The sequence below is a fragment of the Chroicocephalus ridibundus genome, chromosome 1 (genome assembly GCF_963924245.1).
Source record: "Chroicocephalus ridibundus chromosome 1, bChrRid1.1, whole genome shotgun sequence".
NCBI lineage: Eukaryota > Metazoa > Chordata > Aves > Charadriiformes > Laridae > Chroicocephalus > Chroicocephalus ridibundus.
This window is the reverse complement of record NC_086284.1, coordinates 188,489,757-188,515,043: the sequence shown is the minus strand read 5'-3', so window position 1 is coordinate 188,515,043 and position 25,287 is coordinate 188,489,757. Positions and strand designations below refer to the sequence as shown.

Genomic DNA, 25,287 nt, shown 5'->3' with positions numbered 1-25,287 from the left:
TTTCCCCAGTACGCAACTGTCATGAAGTCAGAGCAGATACTCTGGTTGTTTTAATCTCTTTCCTTTTTGTTTTGTCTTCACCCTCAACCTTCTCCAGCAACATAATGGTACTTCTAGCCTCAACTCACTCACATTGCTGGATCTACTACTGATTAATTCTGGAGGCTTTCAAGGCCCGGATTCCTTTTTTTTTTTTTTTTTTTTTCCAAGGGTGGCAAAAGATTGATTATGCCCAGTAGTGCCAATAGTGAGCTTCTGTCTTTGGCAGATGACATTGTGTTTGATGGACAAGCTTTCATGTGCAAGACTTATGCATAATAGCTGCTTCTGAAAGCTAACGCTTCCTGAGTAGAAAATCTGTAAAGGGTTTGACCTTCAGACATATCCTAAAAAGCTTTACATTCCTCATGAGCTCAGGAAGCTCAGTTCAGTGCTAAATCCAGAAGATCCAAGGCACCTTTGCAATGTGTCTGCTTGTCCAATTTATCTGAGTAGGTAAATTCCTAAACTAAGACAGGAAGTTTCTCCGAAGCAGGCTTTCACATATGGTTTAGGATCCTAACGCATACACCAGTGGAAAAAATGCATTCATACACCAGAATGGAAAAGATGAATCATTTCTTAAAAAGTAAAAGATGGACACTCTTTTGTACAGATAAGTGCAGATGAAAGCATTTCACCCTTCAATTCCTGAACCAATTTTAGCATCCTAATTAGAGGATTAATTATCTCTATGTACTTCATTCAAGTCTTGCAGTTATTTTCCCCATTCTTAATTGGTGATGTGGTTTGGCATTACCTTGTGCCAGTGTAGTCAATAATATTTTAGAATTAGTTAAATCCAGCTTTAATTGGTATTGTTCTGTAATGGCAACAGTCGTCCCACCCCCCACCCCCCACCCCCCATTTCGTTTTCCCAGTGGCTCCACTTTTGGAGTCTTAAGACAAACAATATCTAATGTTTGATCCATTTTAATGATGGATCCTATCTCCATCAATGAATAAGAAACATTTACTGTGATAACTTCTTCTGCAAAGGAAATAAAATCTGTTGTATAACTGGACCTGCAAAACAGGAAGTTCTGCCTCAGAGACAGACAAATGCCACTCATACCCAAAATCATAGAATCGTAGAACCATAGAATGGTTTAGGTTGGAAGGGACCTTAAAGATCATGTAGTTCCAACCCCCCCTGCCATGGGCAGGGACACTTCCCACTAGATTAGGTTGCTCAAAGCCCCATCCAGCCTGGCCTTGAACACTTCCAGGGATGGGGCATCCACAGCTTCCCTGGGCAACCTGTTCCAGTGCCTCACCACCCTCACAGTAAAGAATTTCTTCCTGATAGCCAGTCTAAATCTACCCTCTTTCAATTTGAAACCATTACCCCGTGTCCTATCATTACACTCCCTGATAAAGAGTCCCTCCCCATCCTTCCTGTAGGCCCCCTTTAGGTACTGGAAGGCTGCTATAAGGTCTCCTCGGAGCCTTTTCTTCTCCAGGCTGAATAACCCCAACTCTCTCAGCCTGTCCTTACAGCGTAGGTGCTCCAGCCCTCTGATCATCATGAACTAGATAAAGACATTTTGGTATCTTATTTTATTTTCCCACAATCTATGCCTAAGTTAACCCTTCACTGTTCCAACCTGCTCATTCCTTGTTCGTCTCTCTTTCTGGGTTCTTACTCCTTGCTTACACCACCTCTTGCTCTACATGTGCTAACTACTCTTTGTTAGCCTTTGTATAATTAATAGAGTTCAGTTCAATTCAGAGCAACTGCTGCAGTCCTCATTTCATTTAAAGTTGCTGTGTCTGTTTTGGATGAGAAGAAAGGCTTGCCTGGCTAAATTCCATGTGTATTCCCCAGCTCTCATGGGCTGTCATTCAGTGATGCAGTAAATGCAGCTCTACGGTTCATAAATACAAGAGACCAAGTTCTGTGACTGCATTGCACTTATCATTGATTGAGTTAAAATTCATCTTCTGGTTTTGTGGAAAAAATGTTGATTGGCCAATTTCCTACCAGCAGGCTTACGCTTAATACCAAATCAGATATCATCTGTCTGCACCATTCTAACTTTATGCTGGTTCAACAGTTGTCTGTTCTCCCACAGTGTCATGTAATTGGCATTGTACCATAAACTCGCTATCATGCATTCTGGCAATACATCAGAAATGTGATTATAATCCAGGGTGATACAACTGTACATATATTTAGGATCAGCAAATTGTGGAACCGCTGCATGACCTTTTCTTGCATGAGATATATTATCATGTCCTATGTACTTTACTCTGATGTCTTTAGATAATAGTAGCAATAACACCATGACTAACTCTGTGTCGTGTGTCATTGAAACAGAGAAATGCTCTGTTATTAGATCATTTATTAAAAACAATGGAGATGAGATCAAGTCCATCTCTTACGGCAGAAATGAGACCTATTACATATTCTGATATTTTCAAAGCTACCTGTTTTGTTTCAATTTTTTTTTTCAATGTACAATTGCACTGGTACCTTCTTGAAGCAGATCTTGAAGGTATGCAGCAGCACTAGGACATAGGAACAGCATTTTGATCATTTTTGCTCATCAATCAGGTTGCCATTTTTACTATTTTGATGCACTTTTTTTTTCACTAAGTTTGAGGTAGAGCATCTACTCAGGGCAGAATAGATGACTGATTTCTGCTGTGATAATGCCTGTGAAAACAAGAGCAATCCGAAATTTTTAATGGCTCCATTTGTTAAGCAGACCTCTTTCCAGTCTCCTTCCCCATGAAATATGCAGTGGGAAGCAATTGTGTAAGAGAATAGAAGGCAAAGCTCAAGGACATGCATAGTTAAATGTTATAGATGTGAAGATTTTTACCATTTCAGGATATGGAATATGAAATGTTATTGATACCGTGTGTAGGTGAGCATACTGCCTCATCTATCTTTATTGCTCTCCTTACATTCACAGTTGTTGATCAACACAGCTAGTTTTGACTACTTTAAAATATCACCTTTATCATCTTATCGGTGCTGTCTAAGGTATTACGCCTTGGTAGCAAGTGGCTCGCTGTGGAAGGTTCACAGGTGGAAATGAAGGGTTTTATATCTCAAATTCTGTGGTTACGGTTTGATTGATTCTCCTCCAACATCTGTCAACTACAAAGCAGTTTCTGCACTTTACTGTTTATAGGACAAACTGCCTGAGTAAGGCTAACGCATACATAGCCTGACATCTTCTAAAGAGAGGGCTGTGCGGAAAGTACTAGGAAAGCCTGTCGTCAAGATGGAGCCCAAATAAAAACTGTTGACTTGTGCTTTTTTCTGCATATTCTTGGTGCACTTAACCAATATACATATTTATGTCTTTATTCCAAAGGTATCCACTATCATATAATTTGAGCACGTCTTGAAAAATAGTGATGATAGGCTGGGCAATGGAAAGTGTGCCAAATGAAATGCCACTAGCAAAAGTGAGATCCAACAGAATGAAGGAGCATGTGGCTGAATACTGAGAATGGTTTGCTATTAGGGAATGCTAGTTACGGAGTAAATATGCAGAGTAAGCCCCTTTGGTGTTTCACTTGTAATTAGAGTAGTTTGCAGAATCCTGTTCCAGAGATGTTTTTTCATGGGTAAGAAGGCGGCTGATGGACTAGCTGAGTATGATTAGGACCTGTTTGCTATGGAGAAAGGCCTAACTGTTACTCTTGGAAGGCAATGAGAGAGAGTTTTATAGTTAAATGCCATTCTCACTTTTTTCCAAAAATCTTTTAAAGGCTATACGTTTGCCAGACAAGGTACAACTGAGGCACAAAGATGATTTCAGAGACATGTTCCAGCTCTTTGACTACAGTGTTTAAGTTTTTCCATGTCCTGTTGAAAGAGCAGGCCATGAAAACAAGGTACTTGGGAAAGGCTTCCAGAAATTGGTCCACTGCCAACTTGCACCTTTGAATCTGTGCAACATGCTGTAGAAGGCAGTATTTGCGTGAGTAGAAGAAAGAGCAGATTTTGATTCCTATATATGAAAAGAAGAGAATATATCTGTAATAGGTGCACAGAAAGTAGAAGAAAAGACAGCTAAAGAGAACTGCAGCATTACATTTTCCTACAGGAAAAGTGCTTACAGCCAGTCTTCCCTGTAATGCTATGAAATCTGTGCAGATCAGCTGTACTTGCACGTCTTTAAAGAAAAGCAAAGATCTATAAATTTACTGTAGTCCAGTCATAATGACCAGAGGTTGCAGTGTGTGTATATACGTGTAATATATATTATAAATGAAGCATCCATTTCCATTTCAACTCTAATTCCCAATAAGCTGGAATTCATCAATATATGTTTGCTAGCAGATCAATATCTAATCTGTTTGCCAATTTAATTGTAGCAGGAGGGTGCATCAGATTGATAATTTTCTAGTCAGTCTCTCGTGTTAACTGAAAAAAAGGGTAAGAAAGTATTTTTACTGTTACAAATGAATGAAATATTTCAAAGCAGTTAAAATGCTTTGCATTCTGATCTAACTAAGCAAGCAGAGAGCCAAAGCTGTTATTTATATTAGAACATTAGATATTTTAGGAGCGGAAGATGCATTGTGTTAGATTAATGTAGCTATTTTATTTAAATTTGCATCTATCCAGTAAAGGAGTGGAGATAATTCAGTGCAGGACCACATGAAAAACATGTTACAGCAGCACAACTGGGAATTTGTGTCATATAAATGAAAGGAAATCTCTAGTAGAAAAGATGCTGTAGCAGCTCTTGGCTTTCACTGTGTGAGTAGATGGATGAGTGTTTCAGTGACTCCTGAAGCTGGAAGGTTTATGCTGCGTTAATGGGAGTGTTTTCATCTGGTAGCATGGATCAAATCCAACGTTTGGCCAGGATGGCTAGAGCTGGAAATCTGCCAGCTATTATACACTACTATTTAGAAACAAAGTGAAAAAGGCTTTTTTATTTTTTTCAGGTTCGCTGTGCACCTGACATTTCTAAAAGATGATCTGTAAAATTCTCTGAGCTCCTGGGAGGGTACGTGGGCATGGATTGCCAAAAGTAGCTGCCTCACATACCCACTCCTAATAGCACTTCCTATTGCCATCGTTGGAATCAGGCTACCTAGGTGGAAGTGGTTGGTCTGAGCCAGTGGGACGTTTCTTGCATTCTCTCTGTGGTTCACTGGAAAAGTCAGGCTCATTCAAACCTACTGTCACTTTGGATTATTATTCTTCTTTTGGAGGAATCCAAGGCACTTTGGGGCATCTTTTTCAGAAATTGTTGTTATGACATGACATTTAAACTGATTTCAAAATAGTCCTACATATTTAAAAGGAAAACAACCTGCTCTCTGAAGGTTGGGATTGCAATGATCTCCTTTCAGTATGGATCTTCTGTATATATGGCATTCTGCAAATTATATATTCTGTTTCACAGAATGACTGTATTTATTACCAGAGGAAAATAGATTATTAATTACAGCCAAAGGCTGCTTTGATTAAATATACAATTAATTAGCTATGCTAAGCCTATCCCAAAGCTCCCAATATTTTCAGCTGGATGGTTTTTCTAGTACTTTTAATTAAAATTGTTCTAAAAAGCCACAAGTTAGCTGCGTGTGCACTTAAACTAAAGTTAGCTCTTCAGTGTTTTGCTGGTTTCTGTATGCCATCTAATTAATGTGTAGTGATTAAATGCACATAAAATCAGCTGAAATACAACGTAATTTGTGCAGATATGGAGCAGTGGAGAGCTTTTACTAGTCCTTGGCATGATTGTTTTATCTTTGAAAAATAATTTTGAAAGGCCGCAGATGATAAGTGTTTTGATGAAGCAAATATGGAAGACAGCCTACCAACCAGACACAGCAAAAAAAGCAGCAACAGAGATTTACTTACAGAGATGGAGGTGTTTGCTTTTCAGCATGCAGCTTGTCTTTGTTTCTGGAGGTGCAGGCTCCTTGTCGTCTGTCCTCAAAGTTTGGGAATCTCACCTAAATTCCTCTGTGCTGTCTGGCAGTTTGCATCTCACTCCTGTTTTGATGAACTGACGGCTGCATGGCTGGGAGGTGGCTTAGAGCTATGTTTTCCTTCATGATTTATGAATAAAGGTAGGGTTGAGTTTTCCAGTGGGACCAATAAATCGAAGAGCTCCTACAAAAATCCACAGGTTTTGTTTTTCTGTGTGCCAGCAGTACTCTTGAAATCTCTCTCTCTCGTTACTGCTGAACTATTTTTAGTGGAGATCTCTGAGAAATCAGTTTGTAGATATTGAAAACTATCCTTAAAGGGGACAGGGTGTTTGTCTTCTGGGATTGCCTGGAATTTTTGGCAGCTCCACGCATGTGTGTGGGTGTGCATGGGGCAGCGAGCCCTTTTTGTCACACTAGTGAAAAATTAAAGAAATAAAGACTGGGTCACTGGCTGGAGCACATGTTGTTCCAGACGCTGGAAGGGCAGCCCTACAGGTCACGGTGATGAGCAAGGAGGGGATTAGAGCAGATATGTCCAAGTACACTTCGCTCAGGCAGTTGCTTCGTCTTTGTGTCCCTCACCAGCCACTTCTGCATTTGTCCTTTTCCTCTAGTGGTGGCAGAGCTACCCAGTGCACACAGCTTATGGCCCTGTGGTTAAAGCAAAGTCCTATCAAGGTTTGAGCCCTCCAGACCGTGGCCTTGGATTAAGATCATCTGTTTCTTGGTGGACACTCCATCCATGAGACTATTGTTCTATCAGACCCATGAGCCTCAAGTGGTGTGGTCACTTGCCACAAGGTGTGTGATCACACGGTAACATTCTGTTGCTTTGTTGTTGTTTTTTTAATTCTCATTTGTTGCCTTTAGTCTTTGTTTTCTGTGTGATTCCCCATGAACAAGAGGGGAATGCCAAAGTTGCAAGTGATTTTTAATGGTAAAAATATTTATCAACAAAGAGGCCAGTGAGAGCGTACAGGGGAGGGAGGTAGAGGCAGCATGGAAGGAAATTTGGTTTTTTAGCTGAAGGTAGGGTCAATGATAATCTCCAGTGTCCTGTGGTTGAACTTTAGTTTACAATTACACTATTCTGGATTATAAGGTGCTCTTCTGTCTTGTTCCCTCTTTTTCCTTCTCCTCCTAAAGGCAGCAAAAGTCTGCTGGATAGCTTCGATGAATTTCCTGCAGGGTGAGGAAGATAAGGTCCAACATAAGGAAGAGCTGTTCATCATAACAAAACAATATATACTGTCTCCAGAAGTACTGCCTTACGTTTCATACAACTTCATACCTTTTTGTTCTTTTTCACCTGTTGTTAATGTCTTTTGCCAAAAAGAAAACCTACCTTTGTTCGGATTGATATTAGTATTCAGAAAGCTCATCCTAAATATGCCACAGGAGAAGTAGCAAGTTGATGTTCGAGTTCCTAGCTGGATGTTGGATCACCCCTATTATGTCTCTGCACAGATAGTTTGTCATAGCACAGTACGTGTCCTAATCTCATGTTTTTTATGTATATGAGCCGCCAGCTTTTAATGGTACATTAGCTTAATTTGTACTTGGCAAAAATTATGTTCCAGTTTTGCACATCTTGTTCTATAAGTATCTTTATACTTCAGGCAACAATATTCTGGCCTCCAATCAAATACGCCTCTAACTTTTTTCAAAAAACTTTTTTTTTTTTTTTAATTACAATTAATTTTACGTGTCTCAAGCATTGTTTTTCATGCATGTTCCAGAGGGCTAGTTAGTTTATATAGCAACATCTATTCTAGCCTTTTCTCTTCATCCTGAGGATTCTCTGTCCATTCTTTTGACACAGAAGGGAGTTTCTGAATGTGTCAAACGTCCTGTGAATGGTCGTTTAAAAGCCTTTTTCCTGCAATGTGACAAAGAACAGGCATATGCTACACATCACAATTTAAAAGCAAACCAGCATAGTAGTGTCCTGACCCAGCTGTATCCATGTGCTACACTGTGCAAGTTAAGTGCACAGAGACCCCAGTTTTATGGTTAACTCTGCCCATATCCGCTGTGTTACTGAAGCCGAGAGTTAGAAACCTGAGGGCAGAGCTGTTTCTGGTGCCAGCAGTGTGCCAGCCTGCTGCAAAGGGAACGTGCCAGCAGCAGAGCTGGACGGAGCCACGTGAAGCACTCCCAGCTGGGAGATGTTCTTTGCAGCCATCGTATTTTCCAGGAGCTGTACCTGCGAGCCATTTACATCTTTATCTGCCAACTGGTGTCCAGACCTTAAATGGAGTCCTTCAGATGTCGGATAGATTGGAAATGCAGATTCTCTGGCACAAGAACTGGCCTGTTTCTGCTAACACTGTTCTGCATTTCCCCTCTTGGTAACGCGTCCAATACCAGTCTTAAACATTGGTGACATTTGGAGGTACATGAACAAGGGTCAAATGTCAGTCATAACTTTCACCTGTTATTGCTTCGTGCTGTTGCTGCAGCTTTTATCAAACTTCAACATCTGTCCTTATTCCAATTTGCTTTGCGACTGCTCTTTTTTGAGATTCAGAGTGCTTTGCAAACAAGAGCTCAGCCACACGGTGTTTCTGAGGTGTACTGCAACAAGCACGCATCATGCTTGGAGGTGGTGCTCTGCGTATATGGCAAAAAAAAAAAAAAATCCTATGTTCTATGTAAAATAACCACAAGCGTTTACCATTTAAGTCAGAGTAGAACTCTACTGTTTTACCTTCAGCGTAACAAGAGCCAGGGAAAAAGTCAAAATATAGTCAAGTTAAGTGACTGTGCACAGATGACAGGGCCAAGGCAGTGATAAAGGCAGACCTTGGACATTCTCAGTCCTGCACTGTCCAGTTCACAGCTCTGCTTCCTTTTTGTGTAACATAACTTTTAAATGGAAAAACACTCATTATCTGAGTGCAAGAGCTGGCACAATATGTATTTCCATCATAGCTGTTCTGGGCTTCAGGATAAATACCTCACACCTTTACAGCCGCTTTCAAACCCAGCTCATTACAATCTTTTGTGTAAATCCTTCTAAATTCACAGATAATGGACAAGAGGGGCTCTGAGGGGCTTACAGCCAACTATGTTAGTGAAGCTGCTTGAGGAAGTCCGAGAGCTGAGAAGCCTAATATATTATGGGAGAAAAAGAAGTGATTGCCCATGCACAGCAACAGCTATACTAAATGAAATACCTTAGTTGTTTTCTGTTTTATTTTTTCACAAAATACCCAAAGGCAATAATCCACTTTCTGGATTAACAGCCTGTAAAATATTGCTCTAAAAAAAATAAAACCATCTTTGAGCTAACTTATGGCAACACAGAAGGCATCAAGCAGCAGTGGAGTCTCCGCTGTGTTGTACTTGTGTAACTTGAAACCACGCTGAGTGAACGCTTTTTTCTACTTTTATAAGACATGGGAAGAGTAATTTCTGTCCAAGACTATAAATCAGACCTCATCCTGGGAAATATGTTTACAACACCCTTGAATACTGCTATCTATTAATAGAGATGTTCTCCCTGGATTACCAAAAGCCATAATAAAACATATTTATAATTTTTCAGCATTTAAAAAATCTGGTCTTTTTCCTGTCTTCACCCATTTTATTTTAATGCCTGATTTTTTTGTCTCTAAATTTTCCAAAACTGAGGTCATGCCATTTGGTAAATGGAAAGGATATTCACACACCATCCGAGGCGCTGAAATTTCTAACCAGCTCAGTTCGGTAAACTCCTTGTTGTCATTGGAGAGAGGTGGCCATTTCCAGAGTGTGATTCAACTTACAGCTAGTTTACATCTCTGACACTCTCTCCTCACCTCTCATGTCTTTGACTATAGAAGAATTGTCAGTTAAATTAGGTGTCTGACTGTGGTGGTCTGAGTATCTTCTGCCATGCTGTATATTTCAAATTAAAACTAACAGGTATTTTCCTGCATAAATTATGTGAGTAATTGTACTTGTGCAACAGCTCAAGACCTGTATATTTTGGCTTGGATACGTATTTCCAGCTATGCATGTAGATCACCCTACCAACACTCGGGTGGAAGCTTTGTTTCTATGTCTCTCTGTTTTGTTTTGTTGTGGGTTTTTTCCCCCATATCTCCCCAGTTTTTGTGTTTTCTGGCATTTGTGAAGAGGCAGATGTACCAGTGCTTCACTTTTCTTCTAGACACTTGTTTTGGATTTAAGTGCGAGTGGATGAGATTGGTGTCCCAAATGGAAAGTCAACACAGGCAGCAGTTGGCTGGGCAGGCAGTTTGTCTGGTTGCTCTGTAATTTGGTCTAGCTGATACCACCTAAGTTACTGGAAGGCTGGTCTTCCCTAACGCTTACAAAAACTGCTGTTAGGTTGATAGAACTGGTAACTTTCACCCTTTGACCGGCAGCTCGTCCATGTCTTCAGATGGATATGCAGAAAATTAATGGTCAGAATAGGTAGCTATGGGTTTTGTGTGAAAGTGAGATGACACAAGGGTGACATAGATGACACAGATTTTTCTTCAGCTTGTGCCAAGCATTGATTGTAGAATCTGGTGAACTGCTCAAGCACATTACTGGCAGTAGTGTAGATGAAACTAAGGTGGAAGTGAGTGCTGGAGATTTGCTTCTTATTCTCATGCCGCCAATACTTTCTGATACCAAAGGATGTCCAAAGTGTAGTCCATGTTGATTTTGCTATAGTGAAGCAGAAGTCTCTCTATTTTTAAGGTTGAGCACAGTTAAATGGGAAAATCTTAAGGACTCTGAAATTCAGTTTGAATTTTCTTGATAGTTGATGTGCCTCACAGAAGATCATTTGAGGGTTATTGTCCCAGATTTGAGGTCACTTGAGGCTTCTGAGGTGTATTCCCCTGGAAAGATAAATTTTCTTAAAACTGAATGGTCACATCACATTTCTGTGTGTGTTCAGGAATCAGAGCTCAGTTTTGATTGTGTTGCATATCTTATGCAGGACATGTCTACTACTTGGTGGGAAAATTGAAAACAACATAAATAGTTATTCTTTCAGTATAAACATGACCCTAATGTAGATCTGCATCAGAGAATTTTAACTGCAAATGCAGGGTGTTTAATAGTAAAGAGCGATTGCCGTCTTCCTCTTCAACCTGAAGACCTGGTTGGCTCTACTGTACACCGTGTGTGCCTTGTGTCCAGGTAGCTGCATGAAGTACAGCCTCATTTTATCGCAGTCTGCCCCTTTTAAAGAAGATTTTCTTCCTTTTGGGGAAGATACAATCTGCGTCAAGCAGAAGAGTTTAAAAAAACTCTCAGAAGGATTTGCACAGGTACGTGTTTTGAGTGGAGGGGGGAAAGCACCTGAAGAGCGAAGGGGTAGAAGGTGGGCTTTGAGTGGAACACGGGCAAGATGGAGGAATAAAGCAATTGCCTGTAAGGTGAATAACCCTAACATTTTAATAAAGGTGGTTTCTGAAATGGGGTTTTTCAGTGATCTAATTTTTAGCACAACCCCCAGAAGCAGTTATACTGGCGTACTGTGAGGCAAGGGACACCAATGTTGAGAGAAGTAGTAGCAGGATGAACAGGGAGATTTGTTAAACTAGTTCAGAATGCAGGAGATGAGGGAATAAAATTAAATGCTGTACCTATGCTTTGGATCATTGTAGGATTTGCTAGACTTCAAGTTCAGTATGCACATTATGGAAGGTGTTAAAGTAGAATTTGAAGAAAAGGATGATCAGACACAGGGAAGGCAAAGGGTAAGTGGGATATAATGAATTGCAGACTAAGCAGGGATAGGTGGTTACAAAGTCAGGCTAACCTGATAGACTTTTTGATTAGCAAATGCCTTATCTTGACAAAGAATATGTAGTAGCTCCTCTTTATCTGGACTTCAGATAAACAAAAATATCTGATGTGGTATTTTAAGGGAAAATACTAGCTAAAGTGGAACAGAAATGGTTAGATAAGCAGTCATAAGGAGGATGTGGAGTTGGCTCTGGAGGAATATCTATCTACATATAGTGTTAAAAAGGAAAGTGAAAGGCTGGAGAGAGGTTATTGCTGGAGTTCCAGAAGGGTTTGTCTTTGCAGTGATCTTGTTTAATACTTTTATTAGTGACCTTTGCAGAAATTTCAGCAAATTTCACCTGCCAATTCCTAATGACATGTCTAATGTCTTTTAAAATACCAAAGGCTTCAGCAGTACTGGGAGGTTTACCTGGGAACCCTGGGGGGAAGAAGGAGGAGGGCAGGAGGGGAGAAGGCTAAATATTGAGGGAAGAAGGTGGAGGAAAAAAAGATAAATGCTGTAATAAGTCATGGTTTAGGAAAGTACAGTAATCTTATTTGCTCTACTACCAGGAGTTTTCCAAACACGGCTGTTGTGACCATTTGAGTGGGATGGAGGGTGCATTTCAGAAGAGTAGCCTTCATCTACCCATGCTAGCTCCTTAACTCTAACCCTGCTTAATAACTGGTTAGATGATACTTAATTACTTCAAAATATAGCTTCGGAAAGTGGTGTATAATTTCTTGCATTCCAAAATGTCCAGTAACCTGATGGAAAGACTCTTGCAGAGTGAAAGACATGATTTCATACTCACTTATGCTAAGTTCAGCTTTTCCGATTTCTAAGCAAATGACTTACTCATTAGGCTGCTGTGTGGATATGCAGCTGCTGCTGCCCCCAATCCTTGCTGTCCTCATTTTTTGAGGAAAAGTCTTGTGTTCCATTGGTTTTCTTACTTTTAAAGAAGTCCGGCTGACTAGCCTGGGCCTGGAGTAAAAGGGAAGATCTGCTGGGTAGAAATGGCTGCATAACTGCCCTGGCAGTGAAGTGACAGCTCCAGAAGTCCCTTTTGAGTTTGCTGCCAGCCTTTTGTGCCTGATGGCTCTTTGCTTGCCCCGTACACCTCGTGCATCTCCTGCCTGACAGCCTCTGAGGGGCTCTGTGCCTCCTCCTACCCAGACAACAGAGGGTGAAATGAGGATACTGAATCCCTTCTGGTACTCATGCACCTTGTCTGCTGATCATGCATGAGGATGTCAGATGGGACAGCGTTGCTATCTCTGAGATCACAGTGCCACAAGCTGCTCAAAGTAATCCCTCTCTCGCTCGATGGAGCCGGGCGATGTACTGGATGTGATGGCTTGCCTGCAGCTCGTTTCGGCTGACTGCAGCAGGCATCAGGGGGAAGCGGAAGGTTAAGATGGCACGGCTGGGTACCTGACCTCACCGTTTCTGGGTTTTCCTAAGGCTGAGTTTTGGAGGGTGAGGTGTGAAAAAAAAGGCATGTTCTGAATGTGTGTGAGATAGCACTGGCTACCTTAACTGTGTTTTAGTGAGACTTCTGCACTGACAGTTGAGTGTGATGGTATTTCCATTTGCTATTAATGAAAGTACTCGAGGCCAGTATGCAAATTCTTTCCCACAAAAATCTTCTTCTCTGAGAATCTCCATCAAGAGCAGATTTGTCTCCTATGTATGTAAATATTGAATTTTCACAGAATTCAAACCTGCAGTCCCTTTTCTGAGCATTTTGCTTGTTGTCTGACAGATTATCAATAATTAACTGCAAAGTAGTCACAGTGAGAAACAAAACCATGAATATTAACTTGGCAGGTTTATTTTTTAATTGTCTGCCTGAAAAGCTACCTGTGCCATTCCTGGCTGGAATCTCACCTGGTATTCCCATCTCTTATACGAATAGTAATCAAAGAATTTTCTTTATTGTGATATCTTGGAGGCAGACCTGAAACACAGCGGACAAAATGGTTTATGCTCGTAACAAAGAGCGATGCTATGAGGGTTGGAGACCTGCGGCCGGGTGGTTCACTCTCAGATGTGGAAGCTGGCCAAATTTCCCCAGTGGCCTGGCCTTTCCGCCACGGTTCCATGTCAGCGACTGAGCCCAACAAGTGTCAGGACGAATTCAAATAGCAGAATTGATTGCCGGGCATGATTTATGCCTGTCTGCCTCTCCTTGGGTGGGGAAGGTTTGTTTAAATTTTGCCCTGCCATTTTGAACTGGCTTCAGACATTTCTGAATTTATTGGAAGTCTCTGCTTCTCAGCGGCAGTTCTTTTCACCAATAGCTTTACGCTATGACATTTTACTTCACTAGCTTGTAAAGCCAGCTTACCGTGAAAGTTTAAAGGAACCTGGTTTTCTTAAAGAATATATTTATCTGCAGTAACATGAAAGCTGTTCTCAAATCCTACGTGATGTGGGGTTTGAAACAGGAGTCTATTTGATTTTAAATTTAAGGGGGAAAATATTCTTTTCTCCAACTGAGCCTTTCTAAAACATAACCTTTCCAACAAGTAAGGTGGGAAGAAACCCTTGAATCCAGGTACATCTGAACTGTAAGAGCATGTAGAATTAGGACTTGGTTGAAATTTGCACTTGACTACTATATACCCATCCAGATGCAGGTCTATGCTGCTCCTCCCTGAACAGGTCTTATTCTTTAAAGTACAAATAAAGATTCTACAAGCTGTGATATTGCAACATCGTATTTTGGTTTCTCTAAGTAGAAATTTTATGTTTTGCAACAGTTTCTTGCCACCTGCTGAAGAAAGCTGCAGAAGTTATTGTAAATAAGCACTACAAGGCGACAGTCATGGTTAGATGGCACATATGACATCTTAAAAGCTGGCTGTGAGCTTTAATTAAGGAGTTCAGTTGAGAAGCGTTACCTTTCAGTGTTGCTGGTTTTGGTGAAAGGACTTCATTTGATCAGGAACTTTGCTTTTACAGACACTATCCTGTTTTTGAAGCTTATTAAAAGCATTTCTAGATAGTCAGCTGTTACTTGATCATTCTTTTATAAGCAGACATAGAGCTTTTTTCTCCCTTTATAAAATAATCCTGTACAGTAATTTGTATATTGCCAGGAGGAATTTACATGCACCTAGCACTTCTCCTTTAATATATAATGTTAAAAAAAAAACAAACCAAAAGCACCTTATTTCTTCTATCACTTATCTACCTTTTTATTTTATGAAATGTCATATAAATTTAAAAAAAGAAAAACACTTCTTAAAAGGACTTCTTTCCTGAGAGAAAACAAAGATGACATTGCCCTTGTCTTGATATCCCACAGTGTGCCATAGTTGCAGTATTTTCTTTGTCTAGGCCATAAACTTTATTTTCAAGTGTGTCTATTTTAATTCATGTCCCTTTATAATTCGTTGTCTAAATTCTCAGCACGGATGTATAATAATCACTGTTTTTACTGCAGCAATATCCAGAAGGCCCTACTTACTTTGGGGCTGTGTGGTGCTTGATACTGTATAACCAAAAAGACACAGTCCTTGCACCTAGGTGTTTTTTTCAAAATAGGTAAGTATAGGAGGTATAAAGTGTGCATTTCAGTATTTTTTTTCAGTGTTTTAATTAAACTGTTCATGCTGGGTTTACATAAGATAATCAAAAGGCTGCCAAATAATCTCATTGCATGTTAAAGGATAATTCTGTTGCTTAGAACAGAAAGAATTACTCTGTGTCATTGTTGAAAGGTCTTTTCTGCTCCGTGTGCTAAACTGCACCATCTGATGTCCTCACATGGCAATTGAAAGCAGCAAGAATTGCCCACATGTATCCAAAGGCAGGGTTTTTCTCTGAACAGTTAACACAGAGATTCATCAAAATCTGCTTGGATTTCTCTGGTATTTGTAGTATTACAAGGCAGTGGTACAAATCTGATTCACGCGGCGTATTCAGTGGCCAGTCGACTGCACAGCCTTGGCTACAAGCCATGTGTAAGCTCCCTGACATATTTTTCAGCCATTTGGTCCTTAACAGCCTTGCCGTGCCTCGGAGAGCTGGAACAGCAGCTCTGACACGGTCCTGCCAGACACTCAGAACTGCCTGGAAAAAGGAAACTGATGAACATTGTGTGAACTTCCTCTGTAATTACCCTTTCCCGGTGTTTGGAGAGCCTGTTGCAGAAACAAACCAGCTTCTTCATTCTCTCCTGAAGCCAGTATGGAAGGGCTTCACGAGTAGACTTCATGCAGGGGAAGATTCCTGTTAAGTAAGTGCTAAAGCTGTACAGGAGTGGCAGCTGCTGCTGACACTGCAGAGACCAAGCCCAAGAAGATAAAGGAAGGAAAAGGAGCAAGAGAAAGATAAGGGAGGGAAGCCAAAGAGGCAAACGAAGTAAAACAGTGGAGGAAAATGGTGAGGGAAGGCAGAGATATGGAGAGAGGAAGGAGAGAGACGCTCCAGAAGGAGGAACAGACATAGAAACACTGGGACAGAAATAGCAGCTGTAATTGCTTTCCAGCCAGGAAGGAGCTGCAAGCTCTTACTACCGAGGATGTGTGCACAGCCGTGGTGCTGTATAAATAATGTAGTATTAGGCTGGTCAGAATGTCCACATCTCTTTCCATTTTTCCTGCTAAGAAGGAATGTGGAAATTAAACTTTAGAAACTAACAACTTAAAATATTTCTATGACAAAGCAGTAAGCCATCACTCAGTAGAAAGGTAAAGAAATTCTACACGACTAAATAGTCTTTAAAGGAGTATCGAAGTAGGAGAGAGAGAAGCAAATGGGAAGAAACAGACAAAAATATGTTTTATAAGAGATCTCTCTCTATATACATCTACATGTAGTTTCTTTTGTGTTCATTGTGTGTAACTAAACGTGTACAAGCATACTGTCATTAATATTACCTGCTCTCATGGATGTTAATAATACCTGCTGTCTTGATCAAATAAAAATTGTTGTTAAGCTTTCCTAAGAGTTACTGGGAACTTTCTGGTACAAAAGCATCTGATGGACTTTTGAATAGCAGATGAAGCTCAGTCACTTACTTAATTATATCAAATGAGTGGCTCCTCTGAATTCACATTTTCTTCTTTGATAAAGAGATCAAGGAAGTTACCATATGCCATGTTCCAGAAGCAGGATGATGTTAAACTTTATTGAACTCTATTGCTGTGTCAGCCCTCATTGCTGAGCCACTGTAAATACCTATGAGCTCATTAAAAGTATTTTTAAAACATTTAGTCCCGTAAAAAATTGGAAGGAATTTTTGCAAGTACTGTTATGCACCAAAAAAAAAAAATGCCAATATGCTTCTTCTGGAGTAAAGCCATGAAAATCAATGGAGAACAACAGTGTCAAATCAGTGTCAAGGCAGCATGAGAGAAGAATGGGAAAATAAGGAAAGGGGCCCTCCGAGTTTTATTTCAAGAGAGGAGGAGCCTATTGTATTCTTTCAAGATGACAATACACAGTGAGAAATGCATGCTAAAATAGAGGAAGTCTGTTGTACGTTCATTAAAGAAAAGCAAGTGCAGATGTTTTAGGGAGCACTCTAACCTTAGCACTTCCGTGTCGTCAGCAGTGGACATGAGGTTGGTTTAGATGTGTGGCAGCACCTGGGGCTGGCCAGCGTTTCAGTCAGGGATGGGACCAGGCTCAGCGCTGACGTTGGGTTTAACATTCCTGCTGTTTTGCAGCGTGAAACACTAGCATATGGAGCACCCTCTTGGCCGAGGCAAAACTCTACGTATGAGAGAGAGTGGAGGTAACAAGCTGTCAGCTGCTCTTCTCTGCAGCTTTTAAGAGCCAGCCCAGTGCATTGGTGCTTGCTGGTGGATGTGCTGGCAGAAAGGTGCTCCCTTGCTGGGGTGAGGATTGTTGTGCGTGGAGGAAGCAGGCTCCCGGTGCCAGCACCACAGGCGGGAGCAGGACGGTGAGACCCATCTGCCTGCGCTGCCGCCGCCGTCCATCCTGCTCCTGCACAGCTGGAGCGGGAGGGAGTTAGTCCTCTGCCCTGGGAGAGCTCTAGCTCTTGCTGTGCTACCTTAAACTGAATTTAAAAATAAAAAAAATCAAAAAAATCTGCCTTGTGCTTAACCGCATGCCTTAAATGGGGAATTTTAATAATGTGCCAACAGCAGCAGTTTGGAGTATCTTACTGAGGAAAAGGTCACCGTGCCCATAAGTTATCCTAGCATTTGATCAGTGGACTCTTTTAAAAAGACTTTAAGTCTCATTATTCACTGCTTATAAAGTCACTTGAGATATAAAAAGTCTTTTTATAGTAATGAAAGAACTCCCACAATTAGCCGGAAGGCAGCCATCTATCTTTTTAAAGTACTCGGTTCGGAGGAGACCAGGAGTTTCAGGCGTCTGTACGTGGAAGAATTGTTATGACAGTGATAAGTGTAACATTCATGTGGCGATGCCAGCCATGGCTGAGTTCATGGAAGGCTGAGATGTTTTTTTTAGAAGTGAAAGACTGACTTTTTTTGTTAGTGAAGTGTAGAATATGATTCCCCGAAAAGGAGAAAAGTGACTACACATTATTTGCGGAGTACTGGAATCTGCCGTTCAGCCATTCCATTATTCTCCGGGAATTACAGATGATTAAAGAATGTCTTGAATTTGATCTCCTAAAACTTTAATGGCAGCTACCTTTTGAAGTGCCTCTTCCCTGAGAAAAATGCATACGCTGGAAGAGAAATTAGAGAGTGAGCTTGTGGTAGAGCAGAGACACCATGAAGTTCACAGGAGAATACAGCGTTCAGTGCAGGGGTTTAGAGATAAAAATGATTTGTTCTGAGCATACACACTGGCCTTTGATTGTATTTTTCCCCACCATCAAAGGGTTGCTGTATGTGGTAGATCTCGTGAGAGATTTATATAATGTCCTATACACAAATAGAAAAAGTTTGCGATGATTAATGTAATAAATGTTGATCTAATTATATCAAGAAGTAACTCAACGTATTTTATGCATGCGACAGCTAGTTTAGTCTTTATTGCCCTCAGGCAGAATCCTAATATCATCAGAAAAACTGTTTGTCAATATTAAAAGCAATTTACATAGTAAATACACTCCAGCCTTGTTACATCACCATCTGGACTAGTTGAGCATTCGTGTTGGTACCAGGAGGTGCCGGTGAAGGCAGACCCTCACAAGTGTTCCGACTATCCAGCTGTCACTGTGGGAGGATGACAAGTGCCAGCGTTCCCACCCTGCGGGAAGGGGACAGGTTCAGTGAGGTGGCAGCGGGAGGTCTTCGTGGAGAAGAGTTCATGAAAGGAAAGATGGAGGGTGCTGGAATCAAGAGGCACAAGATAAAGGAGACCCTGGGGAGCAAAGAAGGGTCCGCACTGAAAGGAAAAGGCAGAAGTAAGAAAAGCAAACAGCCTAAGAGAGTGAAGAGAGAGAACAGAGGTAGGAAAGCAAGGGAGACAAGAATGACACTTGAATACCAGCTGGAAGAGGATGCAAGAAAGATGGCCATGGCAACTAGTCACATGTCTGCCGGGCAAATTGAGGGGGTCAGAAAAGAATAGCAGCTGCTCACAAATGCATGTCTACAAGCACTTGTCTCTGGGCAGCTCACTATGAAACTAATGCAGTGATTCTTAGATTTAATTTGGTTGTTTCATTTCACTCACAAACCAGGAGAATTGCAGATAACACAAAGCAAGGGAATTGCAGATAATAGCATGTTCTCTCTTTCAAAACTCAAGTGAACCTTTTCTGAGCTGTTGCTGTACTTTCTGAGCTGAGCTTTCTGAGCTGTTCTGATGTTGTTGAACTTGAAAAGGACTTGAAAGTGCATTGCTCTAACACACAGTGAGGAGGTGGAGGGGGTATTCTCCGGTTACGCAGACTGACAAGCTTCATGTTATGAAGTGCAGAAATTCAGGTCACATTTTGGCCACAGATTAAAACTGATAGCTCAGTAGTGCGTTTAAACTTGTTGGAGCAGGCACAGTTATCCTGGAGGTGTGAATTATAGCATGCAAGTGCTTTTCTGAAATATGTCTCAAGTTGAGGGCCCAGTTCCACAAGGAGACTTTAGGCATGGAAATATCAGGTGACTCCCAGGGTGGACTTTTCCATACACCGTTAGAGGAGATTGAAGTGCTGAAAGGCATTTGTGGTGAATGATGGTTGTGCCTAACCCAGTCAGCTGTAAGCAGGCTATAGGCATGCTTTTCCTTTTACTATACTATATATCTTAATTGTAATTAGTAAGTCAGTAAATTTGAGATTTAAAACCCCAAACCTCCTCCTAAAGGTGGAGGTGTTGGGATCTTCAGTGCTTTCTTTTCTTACAATGGACTTGCCTTTTCTTTCAAAACGTGAAGCATGATTCTGCACACAAAGTTTTGGGAGACACTTCTTGTGGTAGTGATTTCGTTTTAGTTAGAGATGACTGGGTAGAGAAGGAGAAAAAGATATTAAACTAGAGTTTGTGTTTGTTGGAGAACAAAAGTTGTAGAAGCACTTCTGTATTAGTTATCTTGCTCACTTGTTCGCCATTGGGATGAGAACTATTTCACTGTTCCCTGTACACCTACCTGGGTCACTTCTTTTCCAATCCAATTTAAAAATCTTTGGAATTCCCTAGGATAGCTCATTAGACAATACTTCCAGGCAGTGTCCAGCTCTTCGCTGGCGTCTTTTGGGGTTGTGGCATGTGCTTCATCAAGATGAGTTGCAGCTGCCAGACCTGCCCACAGACGCACTGATTGTGATGGACAACCCTGACAAAATAAAGTATCATCTTGAGGTCAGTTGAGAGAAGGGTGCTTTTTTCTGACAGCTGCTGTTTAGATAATCAAAATTTCTGGGAAGTCACTGGGTTGTTTCCATCTGGAAGGAAGCTGTACAGAGTGGAAACAGGTATATTTCTACGTTCTCCCACTTTTTGTAGCATTTATTTTGTCTTGCTTAGTTTATGGCTTTTAAGCCGTAAGCTTTTCAGCCACAGTAGATTTCTGCTAAATACTGGGAAAATGAAGTGGTGCTGGTTACACACAGGAAGATACACAGAAGGCTGCAGTACTGGGCATTGCCTGGGTCTGTTCAGTATTGTCAAACCAGCTACACGACCTATCAAACAGGACAAGCCTCAGCTCTACAAGTAATGGAGATGTAATTCTCATTACAAGAGACTGTGGTTCAGCCTGAGGAAAGCAGACAGAGCCTGCATGTTCAGCTGCTTATGTAGCTTTTAGGAGGGATGACAGGATTTGGTGGTCAGGGCAACAAAGGAGCAAATGGGAACAAGCATGGCTTAACTCATCCGGCTAAAGAAGAGCAAATGTCATTAACCAGCATAATAAAAGTTGTCCCCTTACTGAACTTGCCTGAACCCTGACTGAGATAGTGGTATTGGTAATGACTGAATTCGCTACCTTTTAGATGAACTTGCTCAAGCAAATGCAGCTTAGTACTGAACTGTAACCTGAAAGGTCAGTGTGTTTAATGCCCTTTCTGTATATGAGCTATCACATTTGTGTTAGCAGAAGAGTTGCAGTGTCCACTCCAGGACACGTGTTACTGGTAGCTCACATGTCCTGTGCCCCCCTGTACTTCCTGGAGAGCCTCACAGCTGGCGGCCCTCAGCGATGGAAGTTTTCTACAGTCTGTAAGTGGCAAAAGCTGCAAGTCTGGGAGGAAGGTGGTATGTTTTTGTTCTTTTTCTGTGGCTTGAAGTTAGGGTGGGCTCAAATTCCTGTCATGAAGAAGGACTGGTCAAACTAAGGGACAGTGTTCCATCCTTTGTGCCAGTCTGCCATCCAAGGATGCACCCAGGATGTGGTAGCCTGGATCTATTTAGGGCGAGGGATTGGAGGTGAAGAGACTGCTGTGATGAGAGCAGGTTTAGCACCTGTCAGGTCAGAGGCATCTTCTGCATGGGTGTTGAAATCTCCTAGGACAGTGAGCCTTGTGTGAACTCCATCATCATGTCAGACAGCATCTCTGTCATTTTTCTGGGAAACCCGTGTGTCTGGACATCTCTGCTCTAGCAGAACACTCAGGTTATTCTTCCCTTTGCCCTTACTGATTAAACGGAGGGTCTCCAAGGATTTTGCTTCAGCAGAGCTGATCTTAAATTTCAACTTGCATATGCTGGGTATTTGCTGAGGATAGGAGGTTATCTCATGAGCTGCTAATGTGACACCTTTTGTGATGGTTGCATTTGCATGACTGCATGTGTTTTTTCCTTTCTTTCCCTTTTCCCTTTTTTCCTTTTTCTCTTAATATGGGAGAAGTAAAAGACTACAGGAAACGTATCAACATTTCTGGCCCTCTTGATTCAAAAATTCTGGCCAGTGTTAAAAGAATTATCAAGAGCAGAAAAGTGCTAGAAGACAAGGCTATTTCATTTCACGAGGCTATTTAATTTCATGGTCACAGGCACTTAAATTCTGGAAGAAGTCTCCATTGAAGGACTAATTTTTTTTATTATTATTATTATTTTAGATATCGAAGGATAAGGATAACCTAATAACCATTTGCCTACGTTTTTTTATAGTCACTGTTATGTTATTTAGTCCTGTCCCTCCTTTCTTCTCTGCTGTCCACCTCTGTGTGAGCAGGAATAAACCTATGTACAGAGGTGCTGGCATTAGAAGTTGGCCAATGTCAGTTGACTTGTGTATGAAAGACAAAGCCTGTTTGCTTGTTTATTTTCTGACGCTAATGCAGTTTTGCATGTGGCTGGATTTAGAGCAAGAATCCAAAGAGGATGGCCGGGATCCAGGCAGTGGCCACCAGTCACTCTGGGGGAGATGTTGACAAGTGGCCCAGACTTTGCAGTGTGTCCAAACCGAGGGGGAGAGTGTTCATTAAACAGAAGCTTAATCTAACAGGGCAGGAGGATGGTTTACATGAGAAAAGATATATTCTTTACTTAACATTCACAACTTGCTTGTGGATTAATTAGCCCATCTGCTACAACAAATGTATTCCCATGTCTTTGTGTTGACTGTTAAAAGTGACTGATTTCTCTATCCACTTAAAATAGTACCCGGGATTCCACTGAAAGTAACCTTTCCGAGGCAAGGAATTTATTTAATCATCCACTAAGAACCTGTAAGTGGCTTGCTGTAAATAAGTGCTCGGCTGTCTATGGCTCCCAGGGTAACTATATGTGAGTGTTAAGTTGGGGGATAATGCAGGAGGCAGAAAACCCTTAAAGAAGCTACGTAAAGAGAGCTTCCAACCCCATCTGTAATACTGGCTTTAGGTTTTAAAATAAATTCTCTCTTCCCAGCCCCAAGTGGGCAGGACAGCTGCCAGCATAGAGTAATTCAGCTATAGATTTTCTTCTGAGAAAGGCAGCATTCATAAATTAGGTGACCTTTATGCAGATTGACAAAGTGTGTTGATGAACTTCAAGTGACAATTTAAACAAGTATTGGGTGTTCAAAGTGCTTGTATTTTGTAAGAAACCAGCACAAAGGATGGATTGTTTTTAAAGTCTTTAAATTAAATAGCCATTTAAATGAAAATAGAGGTCAGCCATAGGTTCCCAGGATAAATGAAAATGTGTATCTTTTGTGATTTTTCACACTCATGTGATTTTAAAATATTATTATTCTTTGGAAATAAAATTTGCATGTAAATGGCATTGTTGTGAATTTATGTCTGTTTCCTCAGAAAAAGTGCTAAGTATTGACTGACGTGAATAAACAGAGCTTCTGGTTTACCAAAAAAGATCTAATAATATATTTTATATGCTATCCAAATATCTTTTTGCTTTCCTAATGTGGATCTGTGACAAAATGGTCAGCTTGTGCAAAAAAACCAGATGAGATACAGAAGGATTGTGTGTTTTATACTTGAATAGGGGGACAAATTGATAGGGTGCTATGTGGTATTTATTCCCAAGCATTTGCTTTCAGGAGAAACACCATATAGTTATCCAAAGCTTTAAAAGTATTAAAAGGGTTTTGGGAGGCAGGAAAGTAATTTTTCTGTTCCTAGGGCCTTAGGAATGAGAGTTACTCAGAGGGCCTATGGGATGCTCTTGTTACAAAAACTGCAGAAACTGTGGAAAATTGTGTCCTTGATAGGATCTGAGTCAGAAACAAGAATGAAGCAGGGGCTGGAACTCAGGAGTGACTAGAAGACCCAGGCTTGAAGCTTTATCTGTAATTGCCTCTATTAGATGGGGCTGAGCCTGAACGCCCTGGCAGCATAACTTGTGCTATCAGAGAGGGTTTGCAGAAGCTCCCTCCTTGGGGAAATTTCTTTTATTTTCTTATAACATAACTCGTTCTTTGTTGTGGCCCTTCTTCTTATATCCCACTGATATTTTTCCATGTAACTTAGATTAATGTAACCCAAGGTTATAATTTGATGGATGATAATTTAAATGATGAATTCTTAACATAAAATCTTAACATTTTTGGCCTCAATCATCAGAGAAACTGTACATATGCACTAAACTTAGGTGACTAAGCTAGCTGTGGTTCACATTACTTGGTCACAGTCTAGGCTACAGGGGTGTGGTACTTCTGGGGATCCCAGGCATTCAGCACAGGGAGTTTTGAGCTTTATTATGTATAGAAATCTGTTCAGATAATTTCTAGCCTTCACATCACCACATACAGCGTCAGGGCTAGCTAGAAAGATCACTTGACCTTTGCATTAGTGGCTGCACTACGGTGTAGTTATTTTGCATGTCCTCATGAGTAACATGGCTGTGAAAGCGCTGCTTCTTTGGAAGTTGTGTGAGAGGAAACCTGGTTCTACCTGGTATTTGAGCATGAACTCCAGAAACTTATTGAGTTGATATGGCAATTAATGGCAAATGCTTCTTTTGGCAGGCTTAAAAATATTACTGCAGGCTGCTGAATGGCTCTTTTGAGTTCGCTGGTGCTCTTGTTTGTGTGTTTTTCTTTTTTTGACAAGAAAGTTCAAGAATTTCTTGAATGAAAGAGTGCTAGGGCAAAGCAAGTTTATTTTCAACCAGGATTTGCAGACATTGGGGAAAAGTCAGTTAGGAGGTCTGTCCCATTTCTGGGGAGGGATTAGACTTAGTTCATTAAGCAGAAGTTTTATGACTTCAATGTCTATACAACAAAGGTAATTTCCTGCCAGTGTAGAGATTTTCCCAGGGATATACATTGTAATGAGGCTTTGGTACCCTTAGATATTCACATTTCTTACTAGAAAACCCTGCCTTTCTACCCTGCCACAGGACCACCTCATCTCCACAGTAGCTCACAACAGTTAGGTCCTGTGCAGCAGTCAACAGCAGTCCCATTGCTCTGGAAACAGCAGAATGCTACTTTCTGTGTAAGGATGTTGCACAGTCCCTGCGTCCAAGGGCTTAGCTACTGACTGCCATTGACAAATTAGCCCTCACATGTTGTAGTGGGCTAATACTTGAGAATTTTGCCCTAAACACCTGAATTCATATGCATGTAGCATCACCCAGCCTTGCAGTTACCTTTTTTAATACCAGACAGCCTCATCTAGACTGGGAGGAATTTCCTGCTTTGCCTGTAGCAGAGAGAAACCTTGCCACAGTCTTTCAGTTTTGCCAAGCTATGCTGCATTTGCAGCATAATTTTCTCTGGTTTATTATTCATCTGTTTGTAGCAAA

General features: G+C 41.0%; 1 protein-coding gene across 2 annotated transcripts in view; it reads left to right on the top strand.

The window, feature by feature from the left end:
* The window catches only part of PDZRN4 (PDZ domain containing ring finger 4), a 248,190-nt gene that overhangs the window by 176,853 nt on the left and 46,050 nt on the right, over nucleotides 1-25,287 (top strand). The gene's annotated exons all lie outside the window — the stretch shown is intronic.